Source organism: Corvus cornix, chromosome 2, assembly GCF_000738735.6.
Source record: "Corvus cornix cornix isolate S_Up_H32 chromosome 2, ASM73873v5, whole genome shotgun sequence".
NCBI lineage: Eukaryota > Metazoa > Chordata > Aves > Passeriformes > Corvidae > Corvus > Corvus cornix.
The window spans coordinates 46,716,896-46,733,670 of NC_046333.1; the positions used below are offsets into that span (position 1 = coordinate 46,716,896).

General features: G+C 38.7%; 1 protein-coding gene across 5 annotated transcripts in view; it reads left to right on the forward strand.

Annotated features, from left to right (window-relative positions):
• The window catches only part of OSBPL3 (oxysterol binding protein like 3), an 88,061-nt gene that overhangs the window by 10,172 nt on the left and 61,114 nt on the right, over nt 1-16,775 (forward strand). For all 5 annotated transcript variants that reach the window (XM_039548653.1, XM_039548656.1, XM_039548655.1 and 2 more), the window contains exon 2: nt 8,712-8,831. The gene's annotated coding sequence lies outside the window, so the exon portion shown is untranslated. The remainder of the gene's footprint in view (nt 1-8,711; nt 8,832-16,775) is intronic.

Consider the following 16,775-nt stretch of genomic DNA (forward strand, 5'->3'; position numbering starts at 1 on the left):
GCCCAGATTAAATCAGCGATAATAACATTGGCAAGTGGTATATAAAGACTTCCTTGCTGAAGGTGGCTGTACTGACACATAACATGACTGGAAGAAAGTTCCTGGATTCTCATGCTCAGTATTTGTTGCAGTCAATGCATTTGTATATGCCCTTTTGTAAAGTTACCAAGCATCATCTTAAAATAGTCAAAGCTTGTCTCATTAACAAATTATTTCAAAGCTTAAGTGTTTGGGCTACAGCTTTATTCCAGGATTCTGGCTAAATGTACCTACAACCAGTTTGTATGCCCAGCTGGATAAAATTGGTATTTTCTCTCAGTATTTATAAGAGCATTTGCACCCTTTGTAAAGGGGTTTTCTCTCTGTTCATGTAAGGGAGACTCTCTTTCCTCCAGTCAGTTTAGGAGACTTGAATTTAGACTTGAAGAGATGCAGGGAATCTTGTGATATGACTGATTAGGTAAGCTCATGGTTTTCATTTCAGGACAATATTATGCTGTCAATCTTCCTTGCATAAACTTATATATATCTCACCTGTGTCTTAGGTGCTATTTTTTTTTTCCTGACCAGATTAGATACTGGCAGTGCCTTTTTTTTTTTATGCTTCCCTATCTGGCTCTGTAGGAAATGCCTTAATTTATGTCATGGGTAGGTCTTTCCTCTTTTCATACCTTCAGCAGTTTGGTGATGAGTTGATCAGACGTACCCCATGCATGTGAGTACCTTCCTCTCCTTAGTCACTTCTCACTGTCACAGCAGAACTTCTGCATGTCTTACTCCTTGGATCCTGACCTTGCCTCCAGGGCTGATGAACTGCATTTCCTCTCACTGCTTCTCTTCATGTGGTTCCTCTCCCCTGGTGTCCTAGTTGTTCAGTGCATCAGAAGTGCCTCTATACATTTGTCAGCAGCAACTTTTAGAAGACACCTCAATTCCCCTGCCAGTAGTAGGACTGTAGATAAAACTTAACCCCAAGATAATTCTTGGCAACTTCTTCTGGTGATCTGTGTCCAGCCTGATAATTTTTTATTGTCTGTGCCCAGTCACTTAGTCACTTTGCAATTCTTCTACCAAATAAGATCATTACCAACTTTTTTTAATGCAGCTGTTGTTGGGTCCAGATGAGATCTAAGATTTCTCCTATTTTTAATTTTTTGTAAAAAGCTGCTCTGTTACTATTGACTACATGGTACTGATTGTAGTAGGGCTGATTTCTTTTTGCTTTTCTCCCCTCAGCTTCAACTCTAAAGACAGGTGTTCTGTTTGCTCTTCTGCCATCATGGAGTATCTCCAGCAGGGTTTTTTTGGTCTACTTTAGAAATATAGATTATAGGTTTTAAATTACTTTATTGGCTAGAGGTCAAGTTGACACAATAGCTTGAGAATACATGAAAGCTTTATTTGCAGCTCTATGTACAATTTAATCTGCCTTTTTTTTTGCAGAGCTCTGTAGTGGTTTCATCTGTTTTTCTTCACGCATGCTCAAGATGTTACTTTTAATTCCATGCTGGATTTGGTAGTTTCCAGTTCTGTTTCATAATAGACATCCTATCTTTGTTTCTTTACTAAGAAATTTTCACTTCCACATTACTACTCCACATAGTTTCTATGAGTTATTGAAGAACTTTGTTTTTAATATCTTTTAAATAAAATTTTTTTAAAAGCTATAACATTATTCCTGTACTTTAACATCTGAGATGCAGCTTCTTTAATCATCTTCTCTGCCTTTTGGGAGGTGTGGTGAAGCGCTTATCTAGCTGGGCCTGTTTCATCTTTCAAGTTATCTACTGCATGCTGCATCCCATGAGGCATTTCCAGATTTGTTTATGCACACTTAATGAAGCAGGAACTCAGCATTTTCAATTTAGAGAGTCTGAACTCCTCGCTCTACCTGACTACTTAAACTTCATATCAGTCAGAAGTTAATCTCATGTAATGCCCAATTCACTGGGATATTTTTTCATTCTAATAAAATAAAGTCTGTAGCAAGGCTGGTTTTCTTTGAATCTACTGCAGACTCTGAACAAGGCTGTCCTTTTTAAGTGGTTGGTTTTGGTCTGGGTTTTTTGTTTTTGTTTTGTTTTGGTTTTTTTGGGTTTTTTTTTTTTTTTGACTCAATCAGATTCTGTTCTTTTGCAGTGCTGTGTTTGGGGTGGTTTTTTTAAAATGTATCACAATTCTAAGTGGTGTATATTTGAACCATCCCTACCTTTATGGGCTTTTTTTGAATAGCATGTGCATTTTACTATGTGTTGTAGCCACGAAGATGCTGTTGTCCCCATGATATTTAATCTTGTATTTAATTCAAATTCATTAGTTTTGCAGTGGAGGCTTCTTTTTGTAAGTACACAAATACTTTAGAATGTTTTATCTTGTCATGCCTGTTCACCCGGGCAGACTACTTGTCTGCCAGAACACTATTCTAATCTGTGTTAGGACTTTCAGCCCTTTATCAAGCAATCAGAGATAAGAGTCGTTCTTGGTCACATTCTCATTTTCCTTTACTCGCGCATCGAGGTTGGAGGTTTTGTGGGTGCCCAACAACTCTCACTTCTCACTTTCATCTGTAAATCCTTCCCTGGGTGTGTCACCTTGTCCTTCATGGTCAGTGTCCTTGTCTCATAATTGAGAGTCCTTGAGCAGGAGAGTGCTGCTGAGTGACTCTGAAATGCTGTAATGTTTCACCCATCTTTCTCTCTCCTCATTATTTTAATGCTTCTTTATCAAGTCACTTGAGATATACTGGATCAATTGTTTGAAGTCCTGCCATATAAATAATCTCCAGAGTCTGTCCCCCTTCCTTAAGTAACCTTGAACACCCAGATAGAATACAGCTTTGAATCAGCAGGGAAATACATAAAGTGCAAGGGAGAAGGGGAAAGCCAATATATGTGAAACCGTTCACTTAAATGTGACCTTATATATTTTATAAACATAAAAAAGCTTTCAAGTTGCATTTATGTGAATAGACATAATTAACTGAAAATATTTATATGTCATTTTCTTTCAGTCACAAATACAGTAGTTGCTGTTGCCAAGGTTTATCAACAGCTATTGCTACAGCTAAGGCATATTTGCAGGTCATCATATGTAGAGAAAAACATCTGGTAAAGAAATAGATTCTGGAATTTATAGACATCTTGACTGATCACATCTATTTGGGGTTTTTTTGTCCAAGAAAATGTCTTTGAATAAACTTACTGTGAATAGGTTGAAGCTTCTGCAGGATGGTATTTATTTATTCTGGTGGGCGTTAATGTATTTACTCTGATGGATCTTGTTGTTTTAACAGAATTGCTTTAGAATTAATGCTTCCGTGACAGTTTTGTGACTATTTAGGCCACAGTTGTCCTGACCTGAGGTTGATAATGCTTTTTTTTTTTTTGTGGGTTTCTTCACATGTGACTCTTAAGAGGGGAAGGAGCTACACTGTAGATGTTCTAATTTTGGAGACGAGAGCAAAATCTCTTCAGTATTACAGATGACAAGAAAACAAATTACCTTTTTCTGGTATCTTTTCTCTCCTGCTAATCCCCAGATCCAGATTTAGTAGCACTATGTGTCCACCGTAGCTGCGTGCTTCCTTTCCAGTCCGATGCTGCGGTTGCGTTGGCGGATCCCCGCTGTTCTTCCCTCCTTCCGCTTGTGTGGGTTTTACTGCTGATTTCTTAAAAGGCAGCATGTGGTGAGTCTCTACTCACTGCACCTTACATGGTGATTTCAGATGTGGGGAGAGGGTGAGAGGCTGTTTGGTGTTCGGGACTAGTGCAGCCCTGGCTGACAGGCTGCCTGCCCTGCCTCTGCCTGGTTGCTGCTGCCTGAGAGCAGAACAGCTCAGCTCGGAAGGAAGAGCCCCGTGGAGTTTTGGGGCACTGAGCTCTGATTCATGACAGCTAGCACACAGCTGTAAGACTATATTTATCCATATACATGGATGATATTTCATACATTTTGCAGGTTTTTTTAACCCTCATTTGTTCTAAATAGTCTGTTGTGGTTGGCAGTGTTTTAAAATAAAAACGTGTTCTGTAAGAGTAACCGGATCTAGTATACAAAGTGCCTCTCCAGTACTCACCCCTATTTTTGATGCTATTTATCCACACTTTGATTTGTTACTTCAGAAACAAATGGGAATGAGTGTCATGATTTTGTGCTTTATCAGAAGCTGGTAAATGAAGTCTGCACCTGCACTGACAGTAGGGAGCCTTTCTGTTCTGGGGCAGTTCAGCTAGCAGTAGAGCACAGATGTCTCAATGCAGAACAGTGCATGTCAGGAGGCTCACTTTAAAACCTCTCGTAAGCAGTGAACAGACATAGTTCCTTTAACCTGTTTTATTCAGCCTGGTCTGCACCTCAGAAGTGGTAGTTCAGAGGGCAGAAAATCTGTGGCATACTATACTACCTTTGGTCTTGTTCAGTGTAGTAGGTACTTCTTGGCAGTCCTCCAGGCAGTGTTCCTACAGTGCTTGCACAGCTCTAACACAGGCAATTCTGGAATTTTACAGCTGAAGTGAAGGGCCAGGTAATGTGGCATTTGGTGGTTCATATGGTCTGGTAAATGTTTTATTTTCCGTAAGTAGCATTATTCTTCTTTTCCCCACTCAGTAAAGAAGAAGAGGATGGAGGAATCCAGAGAGAAAATAGTTAGATGGTCAGATGGTGGTTTGGAGGGGAAAGAACAAAGTTTGGAGCTATGGCCTGAGGGAAAGGGGAAAGACTTGTCATTGCAGCAGTGGTTACTTTTAATTTAACTCCATGGACTGTAAAAACACTGTGAGCATTTTAATTACATAATGACCTCTAAAATGAAGGTGAACAAAAATGCTGAATTTGTGGAACATATTTCTAGCTGTCAGCCAAATTTTCTGAGTGAAACCCGTTATCAGCTCAGATAGGGGAAAATGAAGCTTACTATATGGAACTTCTTGTTACATTTTTGAAATCTTTATTGGGTATTAGAAGGCAGAAGAGGGCATTTTTTTCATGCCTGTATCAGAGTGCTGCAGTCTCAGCTGCTGTAGCAGATTTGGGACCCCCTCGTGTAAGTTGTGCCAATACAGTGGCCGCAGGGAAGGGGCAGGCTGCATATGTGTGTGCAGCATTGCTCCTCTTCCTGCCCCATGGTGCCCAGCGAGGTGGCACAGGAAGAAGTGTGTGGGCACCACGGCAGCTTGCTGGCAAAGACATCTTTGACTGGAAACACCGGGCAAGCAAGACTTACAGTCTGCTAATAAAGCAGCAAAATGGCTTAGTTTGAAAAGGGGCTTCCATCACCTGCTGTAACTGGAACCAGAGTGGTGGAACGGGGAAATATTTGGTCTCTTGAAAAACAGGAGTTCCGAATGAGTGTTGGAGACTAATGTAATCATCTTAATGGTTTGCTTCCTGCTTCACTGTGGTAACGTGCTACTGTGTATGCCGGTGTGCTTTTTCTAACGAGAAGATTTTCCCTCCTGGAAGGACAGAAAAGCTGAGGGGGAGCTATTAAATTCTGAAAGCTATATTTAGCTGGGAGCAATTAAAGCTAGCACTGTATAATGACACTTGAGACTAGCTTATCCATCAGGCAGACTGTAAGATTTTAATGTTTGGTTTCAGTCAGACTTGGCATTACTGTTAACTTTTGCTTACATTCATTAAACTTTGCATTTTAGAAGATGTCTGGTGTGGGTTGTTTTAGAGAAGTTATTTGCTTTCTTACTGTTCCCACTTTGTTCCTACGTCCATTTTCCGTGTAAACCCCCATAGTCCCATGTTGCTTTTGAAAGAGGTGGTTCTGCTCTACCCCCCAGTCAGCAGATGCCTGGTTTGCTCTTTTCATCATCTTTATGCTTGCAGCATGTTGGTGCAGTGAAATGACTCTGCAAACACTATGGCTAAAAATTTGGCTTTTTTCCTGTTTAGTTATTAATTGGATTAATTTTCCACTCTAATTTCACTCTGTAGTCTTGTTGCTACCGGCTTTAGTAGAACTTGCTGTGGGAATCAATAGCTAACTTTGAGAAGGGAGAAAATTGGCTGGTTCCTCCCCAAGGGCCCAGTTCTGCTTGATGCCGACTTACACCGAATTGCTCTCTATTGCCAGACTGAGTCTTTGTTACACTCCTGGTAGGCTCTTCTGGAAATTTGTAGCTTCCTTAAGACTAATACAGTACAAACCAGCTTAATTAATTGCTGTAGAGTTGTTAAAAGGTCAGTTATTGCATGTTCATTCTTTTTTTTTTCCTTGGGTACCAAATAATTAATTTTCTGTTCTGCGTTAAATGAACATCCCTCTATGATGCTCACATGAGCTATAGTCATCCACTGTGAGATATGTTTATTGCTCAGTTTATCCTTCTATTCCAGTGCATCAGGCTCTAGAATTTTTCTGATGTTTGTGAGTATGTCTGTACAACTGTGGGTTACTTTATTTATTACACAGACACAAAAAAAAAAAAAGCTATAAATCAATCAACAGTGCAGTTAAGCTGATCTGGATTTCCCAGATGATTTTAGCAGTTGTGTACCTGTATTGCAAAATACTCAGAAACAAAATCATATGAGTGCTTCTTTATGCTCACTGGTCAGAAGAGATCCCTTGAGTTCAGTGGTTTGGGGATCAAGGGGGAACATGGAACCTTTTTCAGACCAGCAAATTGTGGGGGAAATTTCATTTTGGAAGGAGGAAAACTTGATGTCTATGCAAAAATGTGGGGAGATTGTGGAACAACAAAGGTGTCACTTGGCTTTGTACAAGTGGTTGATACAAGCCTTGGCTTCCTGAGCTGCTGTTGGCCTAAGGTGCCCAGTGAAGGATGCTTAGGTTGTGTCTCCTTATATCTGTCACTTTCCTTTAGGGTCCTTCTAGGGTCCCTGTTACTTCAATATGATATGTAATGTACTCCTAGTAACTAACATAATTCTTTGTAACCTGTATCAGATTTTTTTTTTCTCTGTTTTTCTTATGTTGTTTGTGCAGATAGCACAGAGAATTAAAGGCATGAGTTTTTCAGATCTAACTTGTTGGGTTTTTTTTTTCCAAAGACTCTTTGTAAGGTTATCCTGTTGCCTTAGCCATGAGAAGTTTCTAATATATGATTAGTTGGAAGTTTCAAATGTAGAACAGCTTAATTTTTGAGTTACTGGGAAAAATGCCAGCCATAGATTTGGGAAAGTCTGAGTAATAAAATCATAAAGCTGGTTCATTGCTCAAATATGTTATTTCAGCTGCCTCTGCCCACTGTTATGTTCCTACAGGCTAAAAATGTCAATAGGCTCTTATATTAATAGCTATTTTAGGACTCTAATCTTAAAAGGCAGTACAATGAAAGAACCTTAGATTAATCAAAAATATCAAAGTTAACACATCAAGTGTTCTTTCTTACTCTAGTTTAAAAAACTTCCACCCTTAATACTTAGATGATTAAAAATGCACAAGTTCACGTGTTGAATTATCCTAAAATTAAATCATGGATGTTTAAACTACAAACCAGATGGGGACAGTGGCATTTTTAGAAATTGATATAAAGAAGCAAGAAATTGAGTGTAAATGTGAAATTAGGAGATACTAAATGTAGACAGCTAATAGGAGAAGGCAAAAGTATAGCTCAAAACTCTTGAGTTGGCAACAGAAAAGAATTTCCTTTTTCCTTGGAAAATATGCTAACACTGTAAGAAAAATACTAAATAAGGGCAGTAATGTCAATTCAAGAAATGCAGAAGATTTTAATTTCATTACTGAATTAAAGCTGTAGTCTTGTGACAGCATGTAGAAATAATAGCTAAGAAAAAGTTAAATGGTAACAGTAATCGAGATTCAAAACTTACCACAAGTAATTTGAGGAATTCTCTGTTTCTCATACTGATTTTGAAGAAAGATCAGGAAAGCCTTAGAGCAATGGAGAAAGCTTAACAATGTGCTAGTTTTTACAAACAGTATGTGGTACTCAGACACTGTTTTGTCTGGGGCTAATTGATTGCAGACTTTTGGGAAATTTATTGTAAAGCTGATGTGGGAACTGACTTGGTGCAATAGAAGTTCAAATCTAATAATTTGAATGAAGGACCATGTAGCCCATGAATATAAAGGCATACTAAACCATTGCTCCTTTTTAGCTCAAATGGAGCACGTTAAACTTTGTCATAAGCAATTTGTTTTGTACTGTTCGCGTTGTACAGATAAGTCCTACAAGCTGCTAAAACTGTAAAATTGGATTGTCTTCAGAAAAACGGCATTTGACTAAATGTCAAAACTCCATTGCTTCAAAGCAATGGCTGAATAATGATACAAGTTTGTCAAAAAGTAGTACTCCAGCATCTGTTTCTGTGCAGGATTCTTCTTTCTTGTTTTGTGCTGACAAAATCCCCACAGCCTCAGTAGAGTTACACACATGTGCAGAGTTCTGAATCTTTGGAGCAAGAAGGGTTTCTGTTACACAATACATTGCTCTCTTAGTGTATTAGTAAACTAAAACTCAAGTTGCTTAGTTATATGGGAGAGTGTGGCTAACCCGAATTTCTAATGCATATCTTTCAGAAAAAAATGTCAGCTACTGATGCTGTATTTTAGAGAAATATTTTGGGAGGGGAGAATGCACAAAAAACAAGGTGGGAAATTTTTCAGAAATTCGTACATTCTACTCATTACCTCCCTTATGTTTCCCAGGTATGAAAGGACAATGCAGCAGGAAGTTTTATTTCTCATTTGATTTTTTTCGTTTGTTTTTCAGCTCCAACAGAAGACTCACATGAGTTTGCCACATCTTGCCTAATGGAATTGCTCATACTTTCACTTCTGTAAAAGAAGAGATTTGGATTCTTCTAGTGACGGTGATCCTACCCCACTCACTGTAAGTCAGTCTTCCTTCTACTATGGATGTGTTGCCCTCCTTCTGGGAAAGCAGACGTTAAATTGGTGTGGAGCCTGTTTCATCCTGTTTCAGCCTAGAGAGAGCATGATCTAAGAAGCTGTGTAAGAAGCTTCTTGGTATGAAGTACTACTCAGTCAGTGGAGAATGGGAGAGGACTACAGTATAGCCACAAAGAGGCAGCAGTTCAGTCCCTTTTTGGGATAAGACATTGTGCTTAATTAGATGTCTAGAAGAATTGAAGGAAGTAGCAAGGAAACAGAATAGGTGAGCCTGAAGTCGTGCTAATGTAGCCTTTTATTCTGCTGACACAAGGGTAATTGTTCAAAAATACCTCAAAGTTGTGTTACTTTTGAGGGAAATGGGTTAAAAAACACCATTTGTTGGGTTGTACTGTTTGGGTTCCCTTCAGTCTAAGGCTTTGGGGTTTCCACTGATCACCCACTGGGTTAGGAAGGGGGACTCTCACCCATTGCACCATTGGACTCTGAGGTTCGTGTCTCATTCTGAAATGGTCTCTCTAGACTGCAGCCAAATACAGGACTTTGGCAAGGTTGAGATTATGTTATCAGTGACATTGAAAAAATTCTTGTCCTGCTGGTGGGTTTTTTTGCCCGAGTGCTCACTAATTGTGAGATTTAGCATTAGGAGAAAACTGTCCTGAATCATATTTCCAGTCATGGCATTTGTGGCATTTTATCTTCTCTAATAGTATGTAAATATAGTCACAATGCATTCTGAATACTTAACAATTTCTCTTTTGGTGTAGGGACATTGGTAATGTATTTGAACTTCCTGTCTGGCTGCTTGTGCTGCATTTCAACTGTTTTGTTTGTATCTGTGTGTGTGTATGAATAGATATATTCTTGTCCTTTTTAACCTGTGGGGACCAGATTAGTATTTTAGAGCACATAGGATGGTTAGGATGTTGTAGGCTTTACATGCATGTAATTTACATATTTGATTGCAGTTTTGGAAGGCTGGATGTTCTGAACTGTGCAGTTCTTACAGTCCTGTGTATAAACTGATGTTTTAAAAATCAGTCTTGATAGACTGATGTGGATCTTATACTTGTAAACCAGAATATAGCATTGCTGTTTGCACTAATTTCTTATTGTACTTGCACCTGTGTTTGCGTAGGCTTAATCACTGCTTTAAGCTTGGAGAATTTTTAGCCTGAATTTTTATTCCTCTTGAGAGCATGTAAAAGGTATCACTAGCTCCAGGATGCCCAGTAGGAACTTGCTTTCTTGTGGAAAGCTGGAGATGAGTCATGAGAACTGAAGTATGTAGCAGGCGCAAGGATTGAATCTTTGCTAGATGTGGCTGCTGTAAAGCACATTAAAAACTATGTATGTTTTCAGCTTCTCTAAACTAGAAGCTGAAAAGGTGTCACTGGAGGGGAGAGCAAGGAGTGGGGAATACTTTCACTTGGTTATTTCAGTTGGTAGGTACTGCCATACTGCTCCAATGGGTGGTGCCCAGTTGCTATGGGATCCTTTTACCTATGAAGATAGTGGAGTTTATCAACACTATTACAAAACAGTTCGCTGATAAAGTTGGGAATTTTTATGTTTAAGTAGCAAATCAAAGTTTTGTGATTGCCTGATGACTTTCAAAACATTTCTGTACATGGCAAAAATGAACATAGAGCAGCCCACCCCAGCATGCAACACATGGCAATTTTATTTACAGAGGGGGTTCCTGTGCAACAGATACGTTTGTGACTTCCCATGAAGTCGTGCAGGAAACCTGTGAAAAACTCTGGTGAAGACCTTATTTGCTTATCCTAATCTTTCTAGTGTTCCCCATTGAAAGACAACTTTGATAGGTGCTGAAAGGAAGGGTGGTAGATTTACAGGGATACAAAACTGACAGCATTTGAACAGTTACAAAAAGGGAATTTTTCATTGCTCCTCTAACAGCAGTAGCAGAACATTGAAATGAGAATTAGGATTTATCTTAAAAATAATACTTCCATTTTCATACTGACACAGTACAATCCTGTTCGTATCTGTTCTTGGAATGCATTAATACTTTGTAACACCCTGTTTTTTGAGATACATTAAATCTCCCATTAACACGTAGTATAATTTCACTGAATAGCTCGGTATCTTTTGAAAAAGGAAAGAAGCAGTACCTGTGAATTCAAAGTGAATTCACCTTTAAGTGGCTGTCTTAAATTCATTTTTGCAAGCTTGAAAATTGAATCTATGGCTGTTACAGAAGCAACTTCCATATGTTACTGAGCCTTTAGAAGAATTCTTTACTGCTCTCCTGAATGTAGGAAATACAGTGATCCTCATTCCTCAGTCCGGATACATTTTTTTAAAAGAAACTTCATGGAACCCCTGTGTATTCTGGTCTTTGTTGGTATTTTCTCTTAGTTTTGCCAACCTAAAATTCCAAGCTGAGTTCTTTGGTACAAATATTATGTACATTGGCTATTTGGTTTTATCTCACTTGTGAAAGGTGATTTTTACTTTTTAAGCTGAATATTGGTAGCTCACTGTTGTCTACTGGCTCTTTACTAATAGTCTTATAGGAAAAACTCTACTTTGTTCTTCACAGAACAAAGTTCCGTGTTAAAATATGCCATTTAGTTCTTCGTCTGAAGGAAAAAGAGGCCAAATCTTAGCATGCATATGCTTGTAAATGCAAAAATAACTAATGTACAACCCTAGCTGTTCTTTGTGTACAAGCTCATGACTATAAATTTAAGCTACTTCTCTCAGATGTGTTTCTTTTGGAATTAGCTATGAATATCTGTACTAACTTGTACAGTGAATAGTAGCATATGTGAATCTCCTGCAAAAAAAAAAGTGAAGAAGGTAAGAAAAAGGCTGTTTGTTAACTTCTTGTCTTACTAGTTGCTATTGAAACAAATTAGTTTTGTTATTGTTTAAGACCAAAACAAACTATTACATCTGAGTATCGTGGATGGCATCTGTGGATGGGGGTGGTGAATAAGCAAGTTACTTACCTCATGGAAGCATAATTTGTATTTTTTAGTTTGTCATAGATACTTTGATCTAAAACAGAAAACACATGCTTAGAGGAGCTGTTTGAAACAAGTGGACTGCTGATGTACTATGATTTCAGAATAAAGTAATTTTTAGGACTTGTTTCAGTAGAAAATAAATGTTTGTGAAATCATGAAAAAGTGGACCAAATATACAGGCACAGCTTTATTAATACAGCATGATATTATTTAAGTGCATCTTTTAGGACAAGTTGTTGCTTGTAAATGCCAAACGTGTCAGGCTGATGTTTGGCTTGAGGTGGTGTGATGAGGTTGTGAACTCCTCGGCCCTGTGGTGCCAAGGTGACAGACCATTCTCCCTGGATTAGGTTCAGAGTATGTCACACACATGAAAATTCAGGTCTTCTTAATATTTACTGCTTCCTACTTTGGCAGAGACTATGAACTTTAAGTGCTTGAAATACCTAATTAGCATAGCCAAAAAAGATCATGAGTCTTGTCTCCTGTTATGGAAACTTTACATTCCTTATGCTTAAATGCAGAGAAAAGTAGCAACTGCTGTCTGGTTGTTACAAAGACAATCAGCTGGGTCACCCTTCCCACTTCAGCAGTGGGAACAAGTTGCTTTCTTAGTAACATTGCAGTGAGGATATGACGAAGTGAAAGCCTGCATATTGCCTACAGAGAGTGATACAGATAGTCAATATTCTTACTAGTGAAAATGTTTTCATCACACCCTCACTGAGCAGAAGCGTACACTTTTCATGAACTCAGTCCTTTGATGTGCATAATTTTTTTTTGCTTGGAGAAGCTAAAAGAACTTGCCTCTCTTCTTTTAGGGGTAGGTCGAAGAGACCATCTCTGTCTTTCGGTATATGTTTGAACACGTGCTTCTGCCAGCCTTATCATTTTGAAAAAAGATGAAGTAAATTTTTCCTGCCTTTGCTTATGTAAACTCTGGTAATTTCTTTATTTGTCCACCAGCTGAAGAATAAAAATAAAGCCACAGATACATCAGAAGGCAGAAGATTTGTTACATTTCAAAGGTGGCCTCAGAAATTAATTAAGACCAACAGCTGTATAGCTGTGTAGTTGTATAGCTTCAGGGCCCCTCTTTCCAATTGTGCCGCAGCAAAGGTTTTGTGTGCAGGCAGATTGCAGGAGAGTGGAAGAGAAGGTTGCAGTTGTCAGTGGGCTCCTTCAGTGTGGTAATGAGGATATGAGACTGAATCCCCAATCCTACCATGTGTAATAGTGAATGAGGTAAGGCTTTGGCCTCTAGTGACTGTTGCTTATTCATTGATTCCTAGTTTATATGCCGTAGACTCACATTTGCTTCAGAGAAAAGGTCATATTCTTGTTTTAATTCATAAGGCAGGTTCTCATAGCAGCAGGTATTTGAAGACAAAATGAAAATGACATTGTTTCTTTAGGTTGGAAGAAGCTTCCTACTAAGCAAAACATATTATGACTATTGAAGCAGTTACTTCTCAAAAAGAAATAAAGATTACTTTAAAGACTGAGTAAAATGGTAACGGTATAATTTTTCTGAGCTATGTGTATAAAGTTCAGTGGCTTCTTTAGTTTGTCAGTGGGCTTCTGTTACATTAATGTGTTTTAATCTTGTTTTTTCCTTGTGTGCTTGCCCAAGAATGTAATCTGTCATAGATTTTTGTTGCACTTCTTATCAAAGCATATATGAGGGATGAAAAATGGTCAAACCTGATGAAGCATAATTATCAACAGTGATGAATAAACAGAGATGTAGTTATGAAAACGTAACATTTGCAATATTTGTTTAATGAGTTTTTTAAACTTTCCCAACTTTGTATGTCTCACACACACAGTGTCTGTTGTGGAGACACATGCTTTTTAGTGACCAAACCATAACGAGAACTTTTCAGAATCGAAGTACATTCGCACATCAACTTACGTTTCAAGAACATTAACATTCTTGCAGAAAACCAGGAAAGATGGTTTATTCCCCATGTTACCTGATGGGGAGTAAAACATGCTGTCTGGTGACTTGCAGACACAATAGTGAGCATCAGAGTAATGATGAAAAGAAATTGATGATAAAATGATAATGATAAAATAAAATGATGAAAAAGCTTTATGAAGCCTTCAGTGCAGCAGCATGTTTTACTGTAACTTTCACTGCTCTTCCCTTATGTCCAGGTGACTTCTGTGCCTCCAGATCTCCTGAAGGAGACCTGGGCTCTGCTGCTGTATTTTTGGACGATGGCAAGTTATTAAAGAAAAGGAAGAGTTTCTGATCTAAGACCAGATTTCTTATGATGCTTTACCTTGAAAAGTAGCAAAAATTATCCTTATTTTTCCCCCTTAAGTTTTGCCCACATATGTTTGTACCCTGGATTTTTTTACTTCCAGTCCTTAAATATCTGAACAATTTGATGACCGTCCACAGATGTTTGAATGTACTTCAAGCAGTACTTTATTTTTAACAGCAGAAATTATGCTTTCAGGAAAATCAAAGAAACTCAAGTTACTATTCTACTTTAGAAGTCTAATAATAAAGGATTAATCAAAACTAGAAAATTGTCTTTCTGTAGCACAGCATTTGTTTGGAACTTCTAACAAGCTATCAAGTGGTACAAAAAGAAATAATTCTTGGGGGCTCTTGCATTAGCTAAAAGGTAGAAACTGTCAGCTACATTAATGGTCCAGAGGCAGCAGTACTCACTGTGCTGATGCCTTTTCCTGGTCTTAAAATCAAGAGTCAGACACAGTTAGAAGGGGAAAAGGGATTTTACCTTGGTATTTATTTTAAGGATCCTTAAGTGCACATGTCCAGATTGAATGCACCGAAATGCACACCACAATGCCCCCCGCAAAAGATCTGGTATAACATTATAGGTCTTACTGATTAGCATAATCTATCAAAAATTCCCTAATAAGAGGCTTGAATGAGCCCCCCCTCCCCAAGGAACCTTCCCCTAGATGGTTCTATCTTAGTTTACAGAATGTGTTCTGGAGAGGACCTTGGGGTCTGGGGCACACTGATCCTCTACTTAAGAAGCTTCTAAAACATTTAGTCTTGTAGCTGAACAAACAAGTCCAAGAATGTAGGTAAAAAGCACTCTAAGAATACAGAAGCTGTAAAAAGGTATAACAGGTATAAAAGAAAATACAAAAAATCATCATGACATCATGGTGACAGTGAAAAAAACCAGTGGGTTTCTGCTTGAGGGACACCAATATAATTTGTTGTTGGTGATGAGAAGGACAAGGGGGACCAGAGAACGGCCCTGTTCCTTTGAGTGTGATTTTTTTTTTTTTTTTAGTGACAACTTTTATTGGGCAACAACTCTTTGCTTCTAAGGATTTAAACTATTAATGTTGTTTTTAACACATTGTGATGAGTCATGTGTCACTCCCTGCCTGCTTTTATTTTTGCCACAACTGGACAAAATGATAGTAACAAGTGGTTAGCAAAGTAAAATGTACCCTAAGAAAAGATAGTTTATAGTTTCACCCTTAATACCATTCAGCATCTGGCCAGCAGCTTTTGAGGGAAAACCTTTGCTTCAAGAGAAATAGAAAAATCATTCATTGTTTAACTCAAGCTTTGGGACTCCAAAGGAAATTGGATTTTCCACTCTGTAGAGTGAGACAGGCTGCAGAATCTAGAGCTTTTCAATGGATTTTGATTTGTCATGAGGATAGTATAAAATAAACATTTTCTATGCCCGTAGTTGGCTGTTTGTTCTATCTTGTCAAATTTTAGTTTGTACTTCACCTTTAACCTTTTTACATATGGTTTATGTTTTGAACTTGAATTGTCTGGGGTTTTTGTTTGTTGGGTTGGCTTTTTTTCCTTTTTTTTGTTGTTTTGTGGGGTTTTTTTGGTGCCATATAGCTATTGAGGAAATCTAAAAGAAACCACTAATTAAGAAGTGGTGATAGCTAAGTAACAGCTGTTAAGGGCATGATTCAGCGTCTCCTGCTGCAGCTAGCTTCCCCTGCGAGTTGTGAAATCTCAATCTGTCCTGTATTTGCGAAGTCCCTGGTGAAGAAGTGCAGGTAAGCAGGGTGCAGGGACTGCCACAATGGATATTGTGGTTGGTTGACCCTGGTTGGACACCGGGTGCCCACCTAAGCCACTCAGTCACTCCCCTCAGCTGCATGGGGCAGAGAAAATATAATGAAAGACTCATGGGTCAAGATAAGGACACAGAGAGATCGCTCAGCAATTGCTGTCATGGGCAAAACAGTCTTGACTGAGGGAAATTAATTTAATTTATTACCAGTCAAATATAAGGTAATGAGAAATAAACCCAAGTCTTAGAACACCTTCCCTTCACCCCTCCCTTCTTTCTGGGCTCAATCTCCAAATCTGCTTCCTTCCTCCCAGTGGAACAGGGGTTGGGGAATGAGGGCTATAGTCACATCATCACACATTGCCTCTGCTGCTCTTTTCTCCTGAGGGAAAGACTCTTCACTCTCTTGCCCTGCTCCAGTGTGGGGTCCCTCTCATGTGAGACACTCCTCCATGAATTCCTCCAACATGAGTCCTTCGCATGGGCTGTAGTTTATCATGAACTGCTCCAGTGTGCATCCCCTGTGGGGTCACAGAGTTTGAGGAATACTTCTGAAGTGGGATTTTGGCTTTAAGCTGGAGGCCTTTTTAATAGTATCTTGTGAGAAATAAGGAGCCACTACTGCCATCTTTTACCTGGATGTGTGGCTCTGTGTGGGATGCTCCAGCTGTGCTGTACAGGCTATTCACTGAAGAGTTGGACTCAGTGGTCCTTGTGGGTCCCTTCCAACTCAGAATATTCTGTGATTCAGTTCTCACCTGTGGGAAGATAAATCCATGGTTTTTTCAGTTGCATAACCGTGCATCACATTTCATTTAACTTACAGCCCAGAAATCTGTAATGTGCTTGATATGTGTGCATTTAAAACATAAAGTCATTGTT